The sequence below is a fragment of the Uloborus diversus genome, chromosome 6, assembly GCF_026930045.1.
Source record: "Uloborus diversus isolate 005 chromosome 6, Udiv.v.3.1, whole genome shotgun sequence".
Taxonomy (NCBI): domain Eukaryota; kingdom Metazoa; phylum Arthropoda; class Arachnida; order Araneae; family Uloboridae; genus Uloborus; species Uloborus diversus.
The window spans coordinates 1402564-1428735 of NC_072736.1; positions in this window are offsets into that span (position 1 = coordinate 1402564).

Here is a 26172-nt window from a genome sequence, read left to right on the forward strand (position 1 = left end):
CTTAATAAAAATAAAAAGCGAATGTTTTGCATTCTTATGTATCAGCGATCATTATTAAAAATTTATTATTTATGTGAATATATATATATTTTTTCAACTCTACAAATTTGAGCAGGATTAACCGGAGATCGGGCTTGACGTGACTCTACTTAATACAATCGTCTGTCATTGAATATTTTATGGCTCTTTTTTTTGAGCAATCACGATTGCTTTTTGCTTTCATTTGACTGTTTTGATGTGCTATCATTTTATTCTTCTGCCAGCACCCTCTGCAGCATCACCGTCGACCGGCTCCTCACGATGCAACTCCTCTAGCGAAAACCATCTCCAGGTTGCGTCCATATCCTATACACACACACGCATACACTCACACACTACACTCACATACACACACTCATGCCTGTGCACAGACACAAACACACACTCCTACACACGAACGCCTACACACCCTCTCGCGTACACACACAGCACTGCATACACAACACGCACACACATGCATACATACACACACACACGCACCCACACTCATGCGCCTAAACAAACACACACGCGCATTCATACACACACACGCTCGTGATTGCGAAAAACATAATTTGAATTCAAGATGCAAAAAATTCAAATTAAATTTTTTTTATCTTACACTCTTTTTCCTTAAGGTCTCAAAGACTTTTAAATAATAGTAAACACTCTTTCACTGATTTATCACCTATTATATCCTTCATTTACGCTGACGTCAAAATGAGAAAAAAAAAGAAAAAGAAAACAAGTAGGTAAAACAATGCAAAACAAGGCAGGTTGCTGAAGTGTTTATGCGTTGCTCCAGGCAGCGCAGAGTCATAATTGATGGCAGTTTTTAGAAAATCTCAAAAGAGAGCCTGTCAGGCTAGGTGCTAAATTTCCCGCTATTTTTTCACCACCATTTGAGAAACAAGTAGGCATTTGTAAACTTTTATGCTTTATTAATGTTAGATATTTTCTTCTTAAAGATCCTTTGCTGATAAAAACTTCTGCCAAATTTCACGCGTTTCTGCAACAGTAGGGGATTTACGTTTTAAGCCGCTTTATGCAAGAGTTAAACGATGTGTGGATGGTATGACAATTACAAGCCACATATTTTTCTCCGCTATCACATTTTCCGCCTCTCCATGGATTTTATACGGAGTTTCTTTTCAATCTTATTATCCGCTGATTTTCTAGCCGGCTTGTATACAGCGAAAGACTGGTTAGTGATTTATTAAAAATGTAGACATTTTCTAAAAATTCAGGGGAAATAATATTCGACGTTAGAATGGGATTGTTTAATTCAGTCAAAAGTAGTACTTTTTGCCACTGAAATTGATAGAATAAGCAAAAAAATAACATGGACTTAGAAAATACTTTCATTTTTCCAACAGTTATTTTTTAATTAATTTTTTTAAATGTCCGATTCTTCAAACAAGGCGTGGTCTTTATGACGTCACAAATGACGCACTATGGCGCATCTTTCTACCGCATTTACACGTTATGATAATCAAGAAGCGCATTACAATGGGGTCGTTTCCAAAATTTTAAAAGTATTTTTTTTTTCGGAAAGAGCATGCTTAAAAACATAGGATCTGACCATATTTTAAATAATTTCTTTAAGTTTAATATTTTTAAAAAATTACTTAAATCGGTGCTTTTTAATCGTTTAACGCTTCTGCCGATGACATCACAAATGATGAAGTACCATTCAGTGTTGCCATTCACGGTCCAAAATATTTGATTCTCATCTTTACTATATATATTTATAGCACTTGATATGAAGTAAAATTGGAACACTTTTCGGGGACTTTCAAAGCAAGAGAGGTTCCACAAATGTATCAAGGAGGATCGATTGATTTTTTAACTTACCATTTACTACGTATGCTTACATATGCTTGGGAGGGGGAGGGGGCTACCACAGAATTTTTATCTAAAACAACTAAACTATTGAGATTTATCCAAGGAGGTGCCCCAACCTATTTTGTTCCTTTTCCGCAAAAAGAAGTTTTTAAAATTACATTTTTTGACGTCAAATGTGTAGCAAGTGAATTCCAACGGTAGCGAAAGGACAGTTATATAAAAAAAATCGATGCATTTCTGACTGTGAGCATATCAAAATACATAGAGTGGCTCACAAAAGTGTTCGTACACCTACGACTTTCAATGAAATATGTCCTTATCCATTGGTTAGAACAAATAGTTCGAAATAGGTATTTTATTATAAGATCTATGATCTATTTTTAACAACACTACATGAAAACTTTTAATAAAACATTAAAATTTAATTTTTTAAAAATCAAAAACCAAAAAGTGCCAGAGATTTTATCTCACAAAAGTCTTCGTACACTTTGAAAAAATGTCAAAAAATTAGTAAATAATCTAACTTTTTACTAAGTTATTATTTAGTAGGATATCATGCAGTAGCAACAACGGCTTTTAAACGTCTGGGAATAGATTTCATTGTTTTTTCTTTCTTCTTTTGTGCAATTTCTGAGTAAGTGTTCAGCCGCACTTCGAGTCTTACTGTTTCTAGTTCGCTTTTCGTTTCAATGGTGTATTTTCGTAATCTAGCCACCAGATATCTCCAAATATGTTCCATTAAGTTCAAATCTGGCGATTGAGGAGATATTTATAAGCTTCTAAGGGCAAATTTTGAGGCACCAAACGCAAACGTGTGCTTCTTATCGTTATCTTGATAAAAAACAAAGTTGTTTCCGAATACCAAATTTTGGGCTAATAGTTTAAAATTATTTTTTAGAATATTTAAATGAACAGCATGATTCATTATTTCATCAAACCATTCTAAACTTCTTAGTCCTGATACTCATATGCACCCTCACACAAGAACACCTTCACCGTCTGATTAACTGATCCAACTAAGTTCTTAAGATTAAATTCCTCATTTTTATCTTCCATTTACAATTATACAACAATTTAACCCAAAATGTTGAATTTATTTTCATCTATAAGTAAGATGTTGTTCCAAAACGTTTTGAGCTTATTTATCATTGATTTTACGACGGAAAGCGTAAGCTTACTGCTTTTCGCACGAACAAGAAAATTTCTACGAGAAGAGGTCCCATTTAATCCAGCTAATCAGAGAACTTGGCGAACAATTTTAGGTGAAAATTAAACGTAAAATGCTTCACTCAATTCTGCAGAAACTTTTTTAGCTCTGAAAGTGTATTTTTAATATTTTTTTTTAACTGTAAAACTCCGATCATTGTTAACTTTGATAGTTGACCTCTTCTTACCTTGTTTTCGATCCGATTCTTGTCTTTAAAGCATTTTATCAAGCACTTCACTATGGAATGATATAAATTTACCAATTTAGAGACATTTCAAATCAGTTTACGGCTACTGTGAGGGAAAATATCAAATTTTGAATCGGGTTTGTTGTTTTCTACGTATACATGCCATTTAAAAATAATAAGCAGAATATTAGGGAATAAATAAACAAAAAATTAAAGGCAAATGACTTTACAGTGTCATTACAATGCAAAAATAATAAAAAAAAAAACACATATGATGATTTTAATTATGAATTTATTCGAAAATATTTCAGTGTACGATTACTTTTGTGGCGTATTTTTTCTCTGTCTCTTCGTTTTTTGACAAATTTCAAAAATAAAATCTGGCAATATTTTGAAAAAAAAAAAAAAAAAAAACTATTGGGTTTTATTCAGAATGGCATAGGAATGGTGTGAAAAAAAATTAGACTTCAAATTCGAATTCAGTTTTGCGTTATTTTGGTTTTACTACAAAATTTCTAGGTGTACGAACACTTTTGGGAGCCACTGTATTTTTTCAAAAACTGATGAGTAGACTTTTATACACATCATAGTAAGTTGCTAAAAAAACAAAGCTAAAATTTTTTTGTTAGTAACTTTTTTTTTTAATCAAATTTTAAAAACGGTAATGGAAGGGCATTTTTGTGACATGATTTTTACGCTCATGTTCTCCACAAAAGTTCAGCTCAACTATAAAAGAGAAAATTCTATAAAAATTAAAGCACATACGGGAGTGTTCAATCTTTACAATTTAACCTCTAATTTTAAAAAATAATTAGATTAAGCATATGAATTATGCATTTGTTAAAGGTAACGGAGGTACAGTAACGGAAGGAGAAAAAGTTCAAAACAATATAAACTTGGTAAGTTTCAACTTACAAACATTAATTCAGTTAATACAGCAGTCTGAAACAATGATATCTAATGCCGGAGCCAACTGTTACATTTTGAAATCTTAAAATACTCAATAATTTTATCACAATCCATAGAACATTTATCTTCTTTCTCAGCAAACATGGAGATCATTCCCACATTGTTACGCGTTCCCAAACAAGATATTTCTATTCCTTTATCTTATGAAGTACCTGTGCAACATTGCTCATTGTTAATTTCTTTCCCTTCCATCCAACTAGCAAAACTTGTCCAAACGTTAATGAATCCTTTGGCATATTCTTATGATTTGGTTTTTTGATTCAGCTGTATCTTTATTTTCAACATTATTTATTGACTTTAAAGTGAAATCTCCTTCAATTTGTTGAAATACTTACTATATTCAATAATATAACTTGTTATAGGATTGAAATAGCAATTTTGTGTGTTCAGATGAGAATGGATATTTTTGGACCATTTTTTCTCCATATTTTTGAAAGTTGATCTATGAATTTACTGATCTCTTCGCAGTACGTTTTACCGTTAAATCAATGCTCTCAACAGTCCTTTCCTGTGATTTGTGGCAACAAATCTGAAAGCATTTTCAACTGTTCCAATATAAATTGCAAGTTTTTAAGCAAATGTTTCTGCTTAAAATGGCTTGTCATATCACAAAAATGTCATACCAAAATTATTTTCACATGCTTAGAAGTTTTTAAGTGTAGTATTCATGATTTTCATCACATACAATAGATGAAATAAAATCACGAAACAGTTTTTTAAAAAAATAAATAAAAGTTAAAATTTTAAATAAAAGCACACATAATTTTTGTACAAATATTGCTTATATATGTTTTAAATGTGACTACTAATTTTAAATAATAGTTTGTTTTATACTAGCATTGTAAAATTTTACCCTGTACCAGCTTTATAGTTAAATGTCCTTCCGTTACCGAATTTGTTTGTCCTTCCGTTACCATCAAAAATAATAAAAATTATATCTATATTAAAATTTTATCTATGCCTCCTTGACAAGGGACATAATTCTGATTTGCATTAAAAAAAACATTAGTTTCTATACATAATAGGTTTTTGGTGAACTAACTGAGATGTAGTATTTTGGTAACGGAAGAACATCAAATTGTCACCTTAATAATGGACCTATTTCATGGTTGGAAAAAAAGAATTTTAAATTACTTTCCAAAAAGTTTAAATAGACATTCAAAAGATAAAAATTAACTTCACTAACTTATGCTGCTAACAAGTGTATTGAAGTTGCAGTATGTAACAAAAAAGATATTTTTGCTCTGTAAAAATTCAAAGAGAAAACTTGATTTTACCCTTGATTTTCTGAAAGTCATCAAACTGTGTGGGAAAAACAGGTTAAGATTCAAGAAATTCATTTATTTCTGAAGAGAAGGGTACATGGCAAGTGACAAAATATTAATTTTTAAAATTCAAGTGTCATGTCTCCTTTTTCCTGGAATTCACCAGCAATGCTCCGGTAGAATTCCCCCCCCCCCCCCACAACATCATCGAAGGTCGTCTGAAATTGCGCTGTTTTGAAACTTCTGCTTCGAAAAATTACCAGCTGAAAGTCACTGAACCCTTTCTTACCCTAACCCTACCCAACACTAATCGAAATCGTGGTAATTTATGTCGTCTATTACTGCGATCTTTTTAAATTTATTATTACTAAAAATAAAATATTTTATCCAGAACAACATATTTATCTCGTTTTTGTCATCACCTGCAATGCGGCCACAGAATTCAGACAATATTTAACGCAATTTTATGGCCTGAAGGAACATTTTCTTCTTTATATTTGTTAATCTGTTACGAGTAAACATTTTTCTCGGGGGGGGGGGGGGGGGGGGGGGAGCGGAAGCACTTAGTTCCGCCACTTTCACTAAAATTTAAGAATCAAGAAATATTTTGTAGGAATGATACTCACGAAATTTTCAGTTCGCAAAATCTCTGATTTCTTCATTTCGCGAAAGTTATGGATCACGAGAATAGGCGATTTTACAGTACAGTACAACCTCGATATCTCGAATCTCTCGGGATGGAATTTTTTTCGAGATATCGAGTTTTCGAGTTATTAAGGTTTTTAAAAAATTACACTAGTAACTCTCACATTTACAACACGTACGCTATATGCATTTATACATGTACTGTGGGACCACTTCGATTTACGATGAATAAAGTAGTCTTCAATATTTCACTAGATTTGAAATTTTCTAATTGTCGAAAGTGCACAGGATGAGATTTTGAAATGAACAACAATTTCAACTTGGTTTTTTCACTTAAAAATTTAAAAATTCTAATTTTATCTTTAACCAGTAACCTCACATTCAAAAAGTTCTCAGTAGCCATTTTGTAGGAGTTAAAAAAGCTGAATTATGAAAATGAGGAACGCATTTTCAGTTTTCGCTTGAAAACTGACACACGAAAAATCGAACCCCTCTCCTCAAAGCGGACAACAAGTTCGAGAGAAATGCACAAAGACTCTGAACTCTGGGAAAAACACAGCACCCCCTTCATGCCAACCCTCCCCTATTATCTTGTCCCAATCCCCTATTCACAAAATTTCCAAGAAAAGGGATGAAAAACGTTAAGCAATTGTCTCTGAACTGGTTTTACTACAAAAATTGCCAAAACAAAATGACAATTGAAACTTGCTTCTGTGCAAACATTTCGACATATCAAGGTTTTCGAAAAATAAATTTCGAGATAACTATGGAAAATATATAGGGGTTTTATAGAAAATGCTAGGGAAAATTTTTGTTTCGAGACATCAAGGGTTTCGAGAGAAGGAGGTTCGAGATATCAAGGTTTGACTGTATATACTTGATGCAAATTACGCCAAAGATCCTAAAAACCACGATAACTTGCATGTAAATGCATTGATTTTACATTGCCTAAATGGCATACCCATCAGTAAATGCTAACAAGATGCGTTTATAGTTTATTTTCACAGGGGCTTCAGTGGCCGAGCGGTCTGAGTGACTGCTAGATATTGGCACACTTGAGGCGGTGGGTTCGACTCCCACCCCCGCTCCGGTTGTACCTTCCCTTCTTTGAGATGTAAATTCTTTCATGTGTTGTTTATATGTATAATAAAATATATCATGCGTAAGGGAGGCAAAGCACTCAGATTGTAGTCCTCATCAAAATAAACCTGTGCAATTAAGCACCAAAAGAAAAAAGAAGTTGATTTTCATTTGGGTATCACTCTGGGGCATTGGGCACTTCCCACAGAAGCACGGTGGATAGGTTTTACACATCCACCAGGCTACCGAACCTTCTGTGGTACAATTAGAAGCATATTGCATGGTTATCGCCTTAAATAAATTTAAGGCTACACTTATCTCATTAACGAAACCGTTGCTATAAAAGGTCTTATAAAAGGAGGCTCGTTTGGATGGGGAAGATTTTATTGCAGCCGCGGCAGTTAAAACTGCACGTTCCCCTTAAAACAAAAGAGTTCCTTCAAAACCTTCTGCCACGGCTCTCGGGAAAAATTCGCCTTTGATCATGCCGACTTGGTAATTAGCTGTTTTCCCAAAAAGCGTAATCTCAAATGAGAATAAAATCAAATTAGGATGTCGCAACTACTTGGGTGGCGCATGTGAGAAAAATGTCTAAAATTTTCGTGCATTGCAGTTTTACTTTAAATAGGACTGAACACGCATCAAAAGATGCAACACTGCCAGTTTGAAAATGAAGCAAAAAAAGTCTTTAATTGGAACTTTTTTAATTTAATATACCATTCCTTCTTCGCTTTCCAATTATTAAGATTTTATCATCAAGATAGCAAACCTATTATTGTTTTAAGTAAGCACATGGCCCCGGTTTAAATTCAAAATCAGATAACCACCCCAACCCAATTTTCAAATATTAATACAGAGTAATTAAAGCTAAACTTACATAGTACTCACCAGGAAACGATACGATATCATAATAATTTTTGAAAATATATATAAGAGCAATCAAAAGACCACAGTAAAACATGTTTTTGGAAACAAAAGTTGTTTGCCCTCGTGTCCCCGTAATCGAAATATAAGGTCTTAAAGTCTACCGAAATTTTAAGAAAAGTCGCCAACGCCAAATGTAACTAGTTTCAGTGAGTAATGAACGATAACTTTCACGAGCTTTCCAAATTTTCGTCAAGTCTTTAAATTTGGCGCTCTTCTTAAAATTTCGGCAGACTATGAGACCGCCTATCTAGGTGAAGTGGACACTAGAGCAAATAACCTTTGCGTCAAAATATGTCTCAATATGCTCCTTCGATAGTTGTCTATTTTAATGTGTTTCACTATTACACTATTCGTGGTCAGTAGATCATACCTCTGGTTCTACTGATTTGAATGAACTTTTTGCCAATAGGTGGCACTGTACTATTAAAACCACAGGTAAATGAGTATCTAATGTAATTTCACGCATATGGTTTAAAGATATCATTTGTACGTCATAAAGGTGGTTCTTTTTAATTTTAGACATTACACCAGCTATGGTTGAGTGTTTGTTATACGCAGTTACCTTGAAGTCTTAAAGAGTCGTAAACATCGGTAGAATATCATCTATGTCACGACACGGCTGAATTATACGCCAGGTTCTCACACATGTTTTGCGGAGTTTCGAATCTTCGGAGGTACTTTGCCGTAGAAAATCGACTCTGACTCTAGGAATTTTTAATGTCTTTGAGTCCCGACTCCTTTACCCCAAAATCAGTCCGACTCCGACTCCGCAACTCCGAACAGTTCTTGTAGAGAGAGTGTGAGAGAGCTCGCTTGTCAGCGCGACGTTTTTTTCCGCATTTGATACATCTTCCATGCATTAGCCAGTAAACGAATTACACAATTCACTAGCCTGCTGACCACATTAAACGGAGTGTGAAATATGTGATGCCCATTCCCGCCCAGCCCCCCTGGAGTTCGATCCGAGAGAGCGGAGGGCGTAGAGGCAGACGATCCGTAATGACGAGCCAAATATTGCATTAGAACCGTCACCTCCAGAAACCTGTTCGCTTCCTCGTGTGTCCCGCCGCGCTGCTTAATCAGAGGAACGCGAGGTGTGATTCCCCCCCCCCCCCCCCAAACGGACCCCATGCCTTTTAATTCCAGTGGGGGGACTTTTTCGGGGACACTTTTCATATTGCAGAAGCGTTTTGGTTCACCAGAATATCTTACGATACCGAAATTTTAAGAAAAGTCTCCAAATTTAGCGACTTTTGGTGAGTAATAAACAAAGATGGATCCAAGTTCTGATTAAAGACGAGGTCACTCTAGAAGGGGGCGGTCATAAGTCTTTTTTTGGCATAACTGGGGGTCCTCGGATGATTTTTTTGAAATACAACTCCACACAGCGCAGTTTTTAGGCCATCTATGGCCGGTTTAGGGGGGAGGGTCTTGACCCACATGACGCCCCCCCCCCCTCCATTTGGATCCACTCCTGGTTATAATACGCTTTGCAGATACATTTCCGCCCTCATCCACCTTTAAGTTTTCGCCAAGCCTTTAAATTGGGAGCTTTTCTTAAAATTTCGGAGGATTTTAAGACTTTGATTACAGGGGGATGAGGTCAAGGAATTTTTGCGTCAATAACGTCCCAATTTGCTCTTTAAATTGCTATCTACTTAAACCTTCTTCATTATTATGCTATTCATGTGGTTTCCTGGTCAGAATGATCTTCCATCATGGCCTTAAAAATATCGGTGCAAATCTTACGTTCTACTCTACTAATGTGCGATCTGACTTTAAGCGAACAGATGTAAGCTAGAAATTAAGTCTTTTTTATCTCTGAATGACGAGAAAACGCAGCGATAAGGACAATGTTCTGGTCTTGAGTAGACTGTGGTGTAACTTTTTAATTGCTGACATGTTGGATGGAATTTTGCTTTCCCGTATGCTGTACTATTACCAGATTATTGCCGAGTGACGGAGTACATTTTCATTTGACGAGATGCATCAGCAGACAAAACTTCCGGTTCATTCAATATTCTAATTAACAGTATGCTAGGAAAAAGGATTGTTAAGTTTTCTCCAATGTAAGTGTAACTTCTTCTGACAACTACTTAAATAAATCTTTGTCCAATGCGAAGGGTGCTGCAATCATTACTTAATGATGTAGCTTTTTATCATTACGCGTATTTTCGTAAGTATAATCATTTCATATTTTTTTCGGTTCAATTATAAAACATCGACGTCCAAGAAATATCAAACACACATCGGTGTTAGCAAAAACATCGACGTTTCTGCAAAAACATTGATGTTTTGAAAACATCGACATCTATGTCACACCACTACTGTGTACGCACGGCTAGAGCATCAGTGAAAATGAACCTCGAGCGGATAATGTTTTCTGTGCTCCCGAACTCTTTACAATTTAGTACAGCATGACCTGCTTGCTCTCCCGATTTTGCTGCTAGCGACCTCTTTCTCTGGGGATACCTGAAAACTTAAGAGCATTACAGTAAAGCGGCAACATTTTGAGAAGGAAAAAATGCCATCCATTAAAAAAATAGCAGAACTATCAACAGAATGGACAATGAAAGTGTTGGCTGAGCATACGACGGAAAGAAGGCAAGAGGTAAGGGAAGAAAAGAATTATTATCATAGAAAAATTAGCTTATATAAATATAGAATATATTACTTGTGTTCTAGTAATAAGGTTTATAGAAGTAAAAAATGCTTTTTTAAATTTATTTTCAGGTATTTTTTAATATTGCTTCACCTGGTCGTACGAGAAAGGAGGATTCTGCATCATCTTAATTTAGACAAATGAAAAAATTATTTCATGTAAATTATAAAGCGTGTGTATGAAGTGTGAAATAAATTAATTTCAAAAAATCACAAGATAAGATTTTAGACAGACAAACTATGAGTTCAGTATTAATAATTACGTAAGACTGAAATATAAAGCAAATGCGTATTTTATTTTTAGTTGAATAAATGAACAACTCTAGAACTGTTTATTTTCCCTTGCCAATATAACTTTTTATGCAACGCTCTTCATTTCAAAGAAGGATTATTCAACTTAATATTAAATTTATTTTTAATGGCAATATTTCACTAGGTAGCAGGTTTGCTTCTTTACTTGCTTCCTAGAACTATCATATTTTTAACTTTGTTTCAATGCGAAAAAATCTTATTTTCTAATCTTAATATATAAAAATCTTCTGTGCGGACGTTTGTCACCATAAGGCTTTTAAACAGCTGGACCGATTTTGATCAAATTTTTTGTGTGTAATTAAGTTGTGGCAAGCATGGTTTTGAAGCGCGATGGATCGAATCGAAAACGTTTTTGTTAATTAATTAATTAATTTAAACATTAGATGGTTATATCTCCCAAACGATTAATATTTATTTTAACCTATTGTTGAGCGAGAACTGAAATAAATATTTAACCCGTTGCCAAAGGACAATACGAAAGTCAGCTCTGCTTTTTGAATTGAAATTTCCTACTGTGATATATGTCAAATGAGAATTGATAAAACGCACAGAGAGAGAGTGAAGCCTTCATTTCTTAAAAGCAACGATTTTAGGTCCCTTGATACATTTCAAAGTAAAGTACTGGAAGGCTCACGATATCCTTTCGATTGTTTTATTCTTTTTCATATGGGGGATGTTGCAGCGGGATTTTCCGTTGGTTCTAGATGGGTAGTTAGTTTTTTACACTTAATATCTGAGGACGGTTCTTATCCTTTGAGTATGGCTGAAGGAACAAATCATCAAGCACGGGAGAAATAATAGTTAATAAAACAACTGCCCAGTGGAGATTAGATAAATCAAGTTGTAATAAATGTACGCATTCTGACACCAAGCAGCTTAAAACATTTTCTTTTTACTTTTTTTTCTTCAACAAAACGGATCAAACATTTGATAGTTTATTGAAGTTTTTTAACTTTTCAATTTACAAATTTTGAACAGAACAACGTCTGTCGGGTCCTCTTGTATATATATATATATATATATATATATATATATATATATATATATATATATATATATATATATATATATATATATATATATATATATATATATATATATATATATATATATATATATATATTAGTGTTTTAAGCAGATAAATTAAAACAAATCTCATAATTAGATGTCCAGGTAAAGTGATTCCAACTAAATATGGAGAGGAAAAAAAACAGCCGCGAATTTTAGAGCAATTGACATTTGCATTAATTAGGACAAATACTCAAAGTCCTTGCGTGAAATCGGTCAACTTAGTTTTCTCAAACGTATGCAAATGTATCATTCAAAGAGAACCTAAAGAAAATAATTAGCCTGAATAGTTTTTGATCTACCAAGTAATCGTATTTTCACGTACTAAACGTCTAACGTTATGGGTTCGAAACTCCTCTTAAATATGTTAACTAATCAGCCCTACTTCTGAAGTAATTAACAAAATAAGTCTCCGAAATTAAAAACTGAAGTTGATTGCAGTCTATCTATGGAAAGGAAGGGTTCAAATATTGTCCCCTGAAATGTTTTTGAATCAGAAAACACAATTTCAGATCAGGCTATCTTTGGAAACGTTAAGCGTCATATCTTTGAAAATTGGAACCTTAAAAGCGCAATTTCAGACTATAATTGGTAGTAGCATTAGCTAAAGGTTAAAATTGACTCGGGGACCTTTCCCAGGAAATATTTCGAAATTAATGTCTTAAGAACGCGTTTTAGGCTATCTTAAGGACACTAGAGAAAAGTCAGAGCTCGGGATCTACCCCAGAGATTTTGTGAATGTGAAGTATTCATTTTATGCCATATAGACTGAAGGGAGGAGGGTTGGTTTTCTCTCTCCGAAATTCAAGACTTAAAAATACTTTCAGCAAGGACGGCCGCATCCCCAAGAGTAATGACCCACCTATCATACAGGGTGTCCAGCAAAGTACTCCCTGATTTCAAAATTAGATATCTCGAAAATAAAGGACGATATTGAAATAAAATAAACGGTATGTTTATTGTGAAATCCATAAAAATCATATACAGGAACTCGGAAATTAATTTAAAAAATTGCCAACAGGTGGCGCTGCACAATGTAATTGCAATAGAAGTCTCCATAAATAGTGCTGCGAAGAGGTTAGTTGTTTCAGCAGCAGTTTGGTCTCTCAGATATGCTTTCATATACGTTACAAATTATCGTCCAACCTCTTCGCAGCACTATTCATAGAGACTTTTATTGTAATTACAGCGTGCAGCGCCACCTGTTGGAACTTTTAAAAACTAATTTACAAGTTCCTGTATATGATTTTTATGGGTTTCACAATAAACATACCGTTTATTTTATTCCAATATCGTCCTTTGTTTTTGAGATATCTAATTTTGAAACCAGGGAGTCCTTTGCTGGACACCCTGTATATACCTCGAAGAAGCTTAGCATTACGATGCTGCTAGGTTAGATTCTTACATTTGCCCCAACTATAATTTTGAAGTAAGATCAAAGGATAGTGCATCCGACCTTTTTTCCCGAACATAAAGAAATAAAAAATATATAGAATATATTAGAACATGTTTGCCAAAAAAAAAAAAAACTGTCTAATATTGTGCAACCTTCAGAAGTCTGATCTTCTATCGTTGAAGATCTCGGGAAGGAAATGGATCACGAAATAAGAATCAGACATGGACATACATCCCCTTGGACTGAACAAATTAGTTTGATATCACCTTAGTGGCTATTAGACTTAGCTGGGATGCCAACGCGTCAGCCAGGTAGACATGGCCCTTCAAAAAACTGACAGAGACTTACAAACTCGCCCAGCGTTATTAGTAGGCAAATGTTACAGGTGTGTGTGAGGTGTGCCTGTAAAAGCGGAGTCTGGAGGTTGTCTGTCCTTTTTTAAAAGTCCTCATGCGACATTTTGGCACACACTCCAAATAATCAAACATTTTTTTAACACTTTTTTCACACGGACACTTGTCTACTTTTTGAGAACACTATTTTTGAACTAGTTATTAGAACAGTTGTGAGAACACATTTCATACTACTTTTTGAACACGGACACTTGTCCCCTTTCTTAGAACCCTTTTTTGGGTAAGTTTTCAAAACACATCTAAAAACATTGTTTAGAAAATGTATTTAGTTCAGCACACGTTTTTGCGCACTTTTTAGAATATTTTTCGAAAGACTTTCACTGAATGTTTTGTGGCACACGTTTTGGTACAGTTTTAGAATGTGTTTTAGAACAATTACGGAACATTGATATCCTCCTAGTGTTACACAAGTATAAAATAAGCTTTAAAAAATGCCTTGAATTCGTTTTTCTTAAGACTGGAGGCTTGATGATGGGTTTTGGCTTTGTCTGAGTATGATTATTAATCAGCATTATTACTATGAAAATTTAAAAACTAATGCTATCTCAAAAGCAATTGAATAATTTACAGCAAAATGACAAACGAGTGAAAAAGTAGCAAGAAATTGTAGTACAAAATCATAATTAGTACGGGAATGACATCTAAATTTGAAATATAAATTTGTATAATTACGTTTTCAAAGCCAATCAACAATGTAAAAAGTAAACACAAATATGTCAAAAACAAATACTTAAATTATTTTTTTTAATTTTAATTCTTCAAGAACAATAAATTTTGGTTTGCTATCAATAAATTTTACTTGTTTACGCTCCTGCTACTCAGCTACTCAGTAAAATATGCTGCTCGCTTTCTGATTAATGACCTTTAACATAAGTAGTGTTCTTTTACTTCATTGAAATACAATGAAATGGGGTCGTTTCCGAAATTTTAAAAGTATTTTTTTCTGAAAGAACATGCTTAAAAACATGGGATATGACCATTTTTTAAATAATTTGTTTATATTTTTTAAAAATTACTTAAATCGGTGCGCTTTCGTTGTGCATGTTTCTGCCGATGACATCACAAATGATGAAATGCCATTCAATGTTGCCATTCACAGACCAAAATATTTAATTCGCATCTTTACTCACGTGTATTGGCAACGATATGGTTGATAACAAGCGTAGAGCGCAATTTTAATTCGCTTGTTGATTATCATAACGTGGAACCGTGGTAGAAAGATGTGCCAAAATGCATCATTTGTGACGTCAAGACCACGCCATGTTTGAAAAAAGGGACATTCAAAAAAATTGATTAAAAAACAACTGTTGGGAAAATAAAAATATTTTCGGGCTCTATGTTATTTTTTTTTACTTATTCTATCAATTTCAGTGACTAAAAGTAGTACTTTTGACTGAAGGAAACAACCCCATTCTTTAGTAATTAATCATTTCTGTAATACTTCACTGCAAAGATGGAATTACCAATTAATTATTGTTTTATTTTACTTCCTTTTGCGTAGTACAGGAATAAATGTATAAAAGAAAAAAAAACCACTCGAATTTGGCCTAAAAATTCCATTTTACTCACTCCCGATATATGTTTAGTTTTTTTCGGCCCGTTTGGACGTGTATATGAACGTACGGGCAATTGAAATGCCCATTTTTAATCATTACTGAATTCATTATCACGAGTTTTCTCGTGACGTCAGTATGTACGAACCTATCAGAGGTGAATAGTAAATGTTCCGGTAATGGAAACGTTAGTGAGAAATAATTGAATAATGATTCCTAGCCAGTTTTGTGTGGAAGCGGAATTTAATTTACTCGCAAAGTAAGGGCCTTCCGGTTAGTTCAAGCACCAACTCACCCCTGGTGTTAATGTACCTCGTATAACTCAAAAACGGTATTCCGCAAGAAGAATAAGTAAAACTTTTGTATGTAGACTCTGAGTGGAGTCTGGTTGTGCACCTCCCCTTTCGATTGTGCACAGAGATTCCAAAAGAAGTGTTTACCCTTTTCCTTTTCTTTTTCTTTCCTTTTCTTTTTTTCTTAGCCAAATCGGTATAATTTTCAACTAAGGGTCATATTTGCCTCGATTCTATCTACCATTCACGAAGCGATAAATGTTCTTCTGGGTGGAGCAAAGGGAAATTTCTAGCTGCACCTCTAGTTCGAATTCGATCAATTTTGTTAGAGTTGAGTATGCCCCTAAAATGATTTTATGAAAGGACGACCACTTGGTGACACATTTTTTGGGGATTCTTGGGCTCATGAATTTGGCTGCAGATAGACCGGAGGAATAAGTAATCATCATCATCATAAAGTATAACAAATAGCAATAAAGACTAGGAATCCTTGTTTTAAGCAAAATCAATGGCCAAACATCAGGATTAAAATTGTAAAATTTTTAAACTTAGTTAATTTGATACTTCTACAACTTAAGTAGAATCATGAAAAAAAGTTTATTTAAAACTAGCTGCGCTGTCCGGCTTTACACGGTCTACCTTAAAAATACAAATTGTGTCAAGTGACGTATATACAAAAATCAGGCTTAAATAAATTGAAAAAAAAAAAAAAAAAACCATCATGCAAAATTTCCCTTCCAAACAATGACGTTAGATATTAAAATACTTTAAAGAAATTAAATCGAAAAAGATGGATTTCAAAAGCGTAACCATGGAAACACAAAATAAAATAAGTTCAATGAATTAAAATGCGAAAGAAAATGGTTAACGATTTGAGTGGAAATGCGATTTTTTGAATTTGATTTAAAAAGGCTTGTAACTTTTTTCCTCTGGAGCTAGAAGCTTAGTTTTTCGACCAAAGGTCGAGATAGATCTGGAGTAAAAAATGTTGCTTTTTCCAATGGTGTCAAGAACAAAACTGTGGGGCTACCCCTTCACTTTTTATTGATAGATTTAATGAAGAAAGTAGTGCCTAAATTTCAGCTAAGTCAAAACAAATTCGAGCTAAAAACGTAAATAACTCCCGTCGTAATTAAGGAAGAGGATTGAAACAAATTGCGTAGAACGCGGGAAATTCTATTATTTCCAACGATATGTAATATTAATAAGTGCAAGTAATTTTTCACTCCCATATTCGAGAATTTACGTGAAAATTGGGCCTACATTGGCATAAAAAAAGAACTATTCATAGAATTTTTTTCGAACTGCCTTGCAAACCTTTTCAGAGCTTAAAGGAACAAACTGTGAAAATTTCAGCAAAATCGGCCGGGTAGTTCTCGAGTTTTGTGAGTTCAAACACAAAGACGCTTTTGGAGACTTCATTTTATACTATGTAGAGACGAACTATGAATGCTAACACATAATGTACACCAAATATGAAGCTCAACAATATTTAAATGCTAACGTATAATCTAATGAATATTAATATAAGTAAGTAAAGTACATTAAAATCATTTTAAACCGGACCAAAACAGTTACAGCTAATTTAGAAATTGACTTCAATGTTTACCAATACTTGCTGTGTAGCTTCTTAGAAATTGGTTCGAGTGTTTTATTGGTTAAATGGCGCACGTGATAAAATACGCTACAATTTCGAAGCACAAAGCTCTTTCAGATAAGTTTATGACTGTCGGTATATTGAAAAAATCACAGCATTTTTTTTAAACTAGTTTATACATAAAGTAGTACGTCCAATCTTTATCTAGCCATCCTTGTTGCAGCAAAGAAAGCAATGACTTCCACAAGTGTGCCCAAATGTGACCAAACATGTTTTCAAAATGTGTTGACGAACCATCTGTTGTGTGAACTCGTGTGTTGGCACACGAGGTTCAGTATCCAGAACACATTCGGCGCACTTTTGAAACATTTTCCTTCTAACGGAGCACATTCAGAACATGTCATACTGCACATTCACATATTGGGATCACTTTTTCTGAAACAAAGAGTTCCAAAAAGTGCAGGTTTATTTGGAGTGCACTTGGTTACCATGTGGCCACAGGTACATTCGGGAAGTACTTGGAGAGGTTTAAGCTCGAGTCACACTTGACGAATGAGCGGTCATCAAGTATGGCTCAGTGACTATTTGTGTCACTGAGTGACACTAACTAATGGTTGAACTAGTGGTTAAACTACTAATGGTGACTAATGATCACTAAGTGATCATTATCTCCTAAGTGAATATTAGTTAAATCAGTCTCTTGTTGGATTTGTTAGTAGCATTACAAAACCCTTTCAAATCAGAAAAATTACAAATGTAGTTGTTTTTTCAATCCAAATTTCAGGTGTAACATTTTTGTGTGTGCAGTGACCGCCGCTTATTCTAAGCAATTTTGACTCCATAATGCGGCTGATTCAATAAAGCAGCTAATTCAAAAAAGCTGGATTTTGTTTGGTTTGTGACAATTTGATGTATTAAAGCGGTTGATTCAATTAACCAGTGAGTAAATTAACCGCCGTCCACTGCATATATGCCCTTTGTTTCCGGAATTTTAAAATTTGGCTTTCACTTTATTCCCAACTAGCAGTACCCGCACAGCGATGCCCGTGCTAAAAATTTAATGGAAGTCCGTTGAATAAAAAAACTGTAGCCCCCTCCCCCTCTGATGTGAAATGATCGTTTTTCTTTGTATAAAACGCGTACATACCTTTTCAAAAAAAAAAACTACTTAAGTTTCTTTGGAATTTAAAACTTTTCGTCAAATCATTAAATTAGATTTACAGTTGCTTTAAAACTCTATTTAGCGAGTGAAGCGGTTTTTGCTGCAATTTAAAATATTTCGCCAAATAAACAAAAAAAAACGACATCAAACAATATCTTTCAAATGTAAAAATAATTCCGCAGCTCTATTGTTTATTGTCAAACTTGTCCAGCAACCACGCTATCATAATCCATCCGTCAAAAAAAAAAAAAAAAAAACATCCCGGGGAACATTCAAAAATTATCGTCAGAAAAAAAGAAGAAAATATCATACATTTCACTCGGATAAAAAACAAATCAAAAGTTTCTTTTCTTTCAAAGCAAATCGTCAAAACAATGAATAGCATTAACGGTTGCCTTAAAACAATAATCCTAGACTGAACTGCTCAGCGCCTAACGTGCCAAGCGACCACGCTACCGGAACCCAACCCTTTTGCAAGTGGAGCGGATTTTTTTTTTTTTTTTTTTGGCAATAATAAATGTTTCGCCAAACAAACAAAAAGGTGTAAAATCACATTAACAGTAGCAATCAAATCTTTACATATTAAGAACTACATTTCCCGGCTTTGCCCGGTCTACCTTGAGAACAAAAACTGTATCAAGTGACATATATTCAACAATTAATTAAAAGAATAACTTAATAACTTAAAGAATAACTTAAATAAAAAAAACACCATGCAAAATTACCCTTCCAAACAATGACGACAAATATTAAAATACTTTCAAGAAATTAAAATGCGAAAGATGGATTTTAAAAGCGTAACCATGGAAACATGAAATAAAATAAGTTTAAGAAACAAAAAGCGTAACCATGGAAACGCGAAAATAAAATTGTTGAAAACTTGAATCAAAATGACGTATTTCGAAATTGATTTAAAAACGCTTGTAACTTTTTTCCTTTCAAGATAAAAGCTAATTTTTTCGACCAGAGATCGAGAGAGATCTGGAGTAAAAAATCTAGCTTTTTCCAACGGTATCACAAAGAAAACTGTAGGACACTTCGTTCACTTTTTATTGATAGATATAATGAAGAAAGTATTGCCAAAATTTCAGCTAAGCCTAAAAAAGTTCGAGGTAAAAACGCTAATTGCTCCCGCCGTAATCAAGTTAGAGTATTGAAATAAGTTGTTTAAAACGCAGAAAATTCAACCCTTTTTAACGATATATAATATTAATATGTGCAAGTAATTTTTCACCCCATTAATAGCCAATAATTAGCAATTTACGTGAAATTTGGGCCTAAATTTGAATAAAAAAAGAACTATTTATCGGATTTTTTCGAATTATAGCCTATGTTACTCAGTAAGAAAGCACCTTCCATATAGTGAAAGAATTTTTCTAATAGGTGCAGTGGTTCCGGAGATTACCTCGAACATATAAACACACAAAAATCCGCCCTCTCTCTTTATAATATTAGTAAAGATTATTCGCTGCTCAATTCTGAACTTTAACCGTTTTGCTTCCTATCAATTTTAGTGTTCAATTAGTCCAGTACTCCAGAATTTTTAAGTAATGTTAAGCATGGTTAATTACCTACCTAGTACCGCTTTTAAATAGTGATGTGTCCTCTAACAAGTAATGATTGATATAGTAAAGTTCAATTGACTACAAATGGAAAGTATCCGCATACACTCTAATGACAGGGGGTCCGCACAGAAAATGAATTCTTCAAAGGGATCCGCTGGTCATTATGTTTTAGCCTAATAATACACTCAACAGTGTTGATACTTTTGGGAATGCTGAACGAACATTACATTTTAATCGATTATTTCGATCGAAAGGTCATAAGTTCAACTAATGCAACTTTTCAGGAATTGATAAAAAGTGATTAGTTCATTCAGAAATGAACTAAATGCTACGAAAATTTTTATGACTAATCTAGCCACAAGTAGGATCATTACCTCACCTTAAATTACGTTTCATTTCGTCACTGAAATTAGTTTTAAAAAAAATTAAGTTGGACTTATGCTCTTTCTGCAATTAATATCCTGAAAAACTAGTTTAGATCACAAGACTTCCTTTTACTTCAACTTAATGTCATTTCCTCATGATTGGCAATTTTAATGTGATTCAATTGTTTACTCTCTAAATATCACCAACAGTGGACAAATTAAAACCAAATTAGGAAAAAAAAATCGCCAAATTTGTCGCCAAGTTGGTGGCAAAACTTGGCGACCAAAGACTGGCGATATATCACTAAGTGTCCGCCAAATTATAACACCACTTGAGTTTACATCGAAATTAACAATGATTTCCCCCAAAAGGGCCAAATGACCCCCTTAGGAACATCCAAATGCAACCAAAAGGGAAGGTGCACAATTAGGCCCCACTAGGAGTCTACGTACCAAATTTCAACTTTCTAGGATATACCGGTTTTGAGTTATGCGAGATATATACACACATACACACATTCACACATACGAACATACATACGTACATACGGACGTCACGACAAAATTCGTTGTAACTAACTCGGGGGTCGTCAAGATGGATATTTCGGGTGTCTGTACGTTCCTAGGCATATATCCACGGGTGGTCGGGTCAAAAAAACTCAACATTCATTCGGGGGTGAGAAAAATGGAAATTAAGGCCGATTTTTGCGTGAATTTTTTTTCGCGAGAGCAAAACTTCCTTTTTTGTAAAAGGAAGTAAAAATAATATAACAAAGTGACAAAAATAATAAGTGAAGTACATATTCATAAATTCTTTTTTTCCTCAGAAAATAAATCGTGTATTAACCTCTTTCTCTCGTCTTCTTTTAGTGAAATAATAAAGTAGTGTGTAAAAAAATATTACAAAAACTAACAAACTGAGATAAAAACCAAAAGTTTTACAAGCGCGTATAAACTATATTCATATTCATCAAATACATCCTTCATGGAAATTTTTTTTCGATCCTTCTCTTGTCTACTTTTGTGTACCAAGTTCGATGTACACATTGGTATGACTATGTTCAAAATTGCACTGAATAATCAGCTTGATATTTGTTATTTCTTCCAACAATATGAAAAATTTCCCTTTGTATTCAATATTGACAAAGGTAGTTCAGATGACAAGCACTACTTTGCAATATTCTCTTGAAAACTGTCTATGAAATGCAAGCTTGAAACCGTTCCTTTGATGTTCTATCGAATATTTAGACATCATGAATGTTGATAATTGAAAACATTTGTCGCCCAGTAGAATCTTTTTTTCAAAATCTCAATTTGAGAGACAAGTCCTCTTTAAAAATGAAGGGCACCTGTTTCAGCAGTAACATATTTCTTTGTTTTGAATAGATGTGACGGTGAATCTTGATGTAATTTCAGGATTTCATTTGTAAGAGACTAGCTGTACCCGACGCGCGTTGCTACGTCAACAAAAAAAAATGCATCATTATACTGATTTTCATGACAATCAGTTGAACGGGGCAGAAGTTGCTACTCTGCAGTGCCACCTGGTAGCGAGTGGCTTCAATGAGCATATTATGCACCTTCTCCGTGGAAAAATACATACATATAGCAATTTTCATTGTAATCGGTCCAGGTATCAAGTGAAGCTGTGACTATACTCAAATTTTTGTACTCACGCAGTTTGCGAGATCAATCCATCGCTAAAAATATCAAATAGAAAAAGTTTTAAATTCCCCCGTTGCATGAAAAGCCATAAAACAATAAAGAAAGAATTTATTTGTTCAAACTCAAGAAAAATGGCTACAGCTAACTTCTTATCAATGAGATCTTTCACGCGAATTAATTTCTGCAGTCGATAATTTTATTCGTATTTATCCAATGGATTGTGACTTAAATCGGAATAAAAAACGAATTATCGATCGGATTTTTTTCGAACTGGTCTATAAACATTCCCAATACCAAAAATAACAAACGGTGAAAGTTTCAGCCAAATCTGTCGGGTAGTTTTTGAGTTCATGGATGACATACAGACAAACATTCATTTTTATATATATAGATTGGATTTCGCATGTTTATAATCTGTCAAATCTGTTTATCATTCGCTGTACTGTCCCAAAATCCCGGTCGCAAAGGACAAACGAATGTCCTCTCAGAAGAAATTCATCAGCAATCTTGTTAAATTTCTTCAGTGGCATTTCTGGAAAAAGTCTCCTGCAGTGTTGCTCTTATTTTAAGCCAGCGTATATCTAAATGAAAGCATTCAATTTTTTCGCAGTTAATAGAGTGATGTTAATAAAACCCCTGAGAAATAAGCGAATTTCATTCCGATTCTGTGATCTCGAATCCCTCCTAACCCCCCGAACTGACGAACCTACCATTACCGAAATTATGCTAGATCAAAGAAGTAATTAGTTTTTACCTTATTACGCCAAAAAAATCTAGTTCTTCTATGATCTTGGCATTGGGTCTTATTATTCCTTCATTCGCGATTAGTGCAGAAAGGGCATACGTCCGGGATTTATGCCCAACTTGCACTAAACGAAAAATGTGACTCCAAAATTAAGTGCTTTGTTGTTCAAGGATTGACTTCTTTGCTACATCCGTCGATGTCTCTACATACAAATACGAAAAAAACCACAGCTAACTCTATTTTGAAAAAATGTGACCTATGCCCTTTCTGTAATAATCGATTCATTTAACTTATTATTACTTAGCTATGAGAGAATTGAAAATCACACTTCTTTCGTTCTTTATCATTGTGGTCTCGATTATTTTCGTTCTCAATGTATTTTCACATCTTCACGATCCTAACTCAAATTTAATTGAAAATATTCAACTATAATCGTAAAATAGCCAAAAAAGTGAAAGGTACGTCATAACAAAAGTCTTTTATCAAAAGGTGTAACATGTCCTGATTCACTCAAGATATTCGGAAACTTGATGAAAAAGAACTTAATGCTTTTTAGAGGATAATTGTAGCATCGAAATGGTTTTCTAACTATGAATCCTCTCCTCTGTAGAAAATGATTTTCATCTTCTGTTATACTTTTTTTCCCTTCTTTTCTTTCATTCTGCTGGATTTCGGGACACCCCAAATTTACTTGATCATAGGTGTTGCCACAGAAGTAATGATTTCACTTCCCGGTGTGATCTGCTTTTCGTTCTTGGAGAAATTTATTTTATTTTCCCATTAATTCATTTCCATCAGCATGATTTCCCCTCAACTCCCCTCTAATTATTTCCTCCTTATGCTTTTCTTCTCGTAAGTGTTAGTGGAAGTCGGTTGAATTAAAGCTTTTCGATTTACGCGAATAATTGTTAAGGACGGATCGGCTGCGTGTGGTCCTTTTTTAAAAAGAAGAATTGAACGAATCATCTTCGAGAAGGAAGTCATTTTCTGACGTTCGATCTCCGTCGAGCTGGATTTCGTGCTAAATTCGAAATAATTATTTCGATGATGTGTTGAAATGCATGAAATTCTATACTTTTTTTCTCTTTCACGGCCTCATTAGCAGTTTTTTTTTTTCTTTTTTGAGTTGAGAAATCTCATGGTCTTCATTTCATATTATTGTTCTATCTCATCAAAATCCAATCGCAAATGAACTTCAAAAGAATGTAACAGATTTAATGAGATTCAACATTCCTTATTCCTAATATTGAATAGTCTGCGACTGTCATATTCATTTTCAGTAGCTATCAAAACTAAGTTCATTCTTTGAACTCGAAAAACGACATTTTGTTACAATTGTCTTTCTTTATTCTTTTTAGAACTCATTTTACACACACACAAAAAAATTAATTTGAATTTTGACATCTTGAATTCAAATTATGTTTTTCGCAATCACGAGTGTGTGTATGTAGGAGTGTGTGTTTGTGTGTGTGTGGGGGGTATGTGTGTTTGTGTGTAGGAGGTATGTGTATCTGTGTGTAGGCATATGTGTTTGTGTCTGTGTGCAGGCATGAATGTGTGGGTGTAAGTATGTGTGGGTAGTTGTGTGTATGTGTGTATGTATGTGTTTGTGTGTGTGTGTTTGTGTGTGTGTATGTGTTTGTGTGTGTATATGTTTGTGTGTATGTGTTTGTGTGTATGTGTTTGTGTGTGTATGTGTTTGTGTGTGTATGTGTTTGTGTGTGTATGTGTTTGTGTGTGAATGTGCTTGTGTATGTGCTTAAGTGTATGTGTATGCGGTGTGTGTATGTGTGTGTAGAATATGGATTCAACCTGGAGACGACTTTCGCTATAGGAACAGCATCGTGAGGAGCCGGTCGACGGTGATGCGGCAAAGGGTGCTGGCGGGAAAATAAAATGATAGGACACCAAAACAGTCAAATAAAAGCAATAAGCAATCGTGATTGCTCAAAAAAAAAGAAACCTTTCTATATTTTCCTTAAAATGCAATTTTATGTGTTTTATAATAACTAAACACAAGGACATTCTACAGAAAAGCAAATTTTACTATTAAAACAAATCAATTCTAAAACAAGATCTTAAATATTGACAGAAAGTTTGCCTCAAATGCCCACCTTTTAGTTTGACACAGTACGGCTTTTAGAACTGTTTTTCTTGTGGAGCAGGATTATACCTGGACATTATTTGAAGCACAATATTTTACAATATACACACATAAATTTTGTTTGCAAAAACCGTAGCAAAGGCAATAAAAAATAAAAATGAATAAAATATGTTTAATGAAAACAAATGTATGACTGGGAAATTATTATTCTTTAATAAATTATATTACTAAATTTAGTACTAATATATTACTAAATATATTAGTAAATATAGAAATAATATAGATATAAATATAGAAATAAATATAGAAAAAATGTATTACTAAAAAGTCAATAAACGTTCCTTAATCGTTGTTAGGAAGGAAATTTAATGTCTTTTTGCCCCTGTGAGTTGAGTAACATTATAAGTTTGGGCAGATTCTTGCCTGTCGCTGAAAGTAGGAAAATATAGATTATATTTTTGGAGAAAGTATGGTTTAAATTATATTTGCAATCGAAAGAATTTAAATTAGTTAAAGAAAATGATTTTAGATTCTTTAGTTGAAAGAGAAGATAAAGGTCCTGGTAATTTAATGGACTTTCTTTAAGTTTTAAGTACGGGCATCGCCGTGTGGGTACGGTTAATAATGATTACAAATTTAAAAGCTAATAAAATTATAAAATTAATTTCATGACTGAATTTAAGAACGCATAGAATTGTGGGTTATTCGCGATTCCAATAAAATATAGGCGGCGCTCCAGTCTCTGGCTAATGGCGGCTGAAAGAGGTAAAACAAGCAAATGGCTGTAAAGTATAACCCGCTTTTAAGATTAGTGCTGGACGGTAATTTTTCTTCGTGATGGTTATTATTATTATTATTTTTTTTTCTGTTTTCTTTGTTTGAAATGAATGTTTTAAGCTTTGTGGACATTTTTAGCTATCTAGAAAGAGATGAGAAAACGTGGAACGGAATGTTTAGCCTCTTCGCGTAGTTTCTTAAGTCAACGCAAGGCAACGAATGTGAGATCTAATATTTCGAAAGGACTTTTTAAACTTCAAATTATCCAGATTTTTGAGGCCTGTCTCGATTCAGGACATCAATTTAACAGCTTTTTTCCACCATTTACTTTATTATATTTTTAAAATTGAATC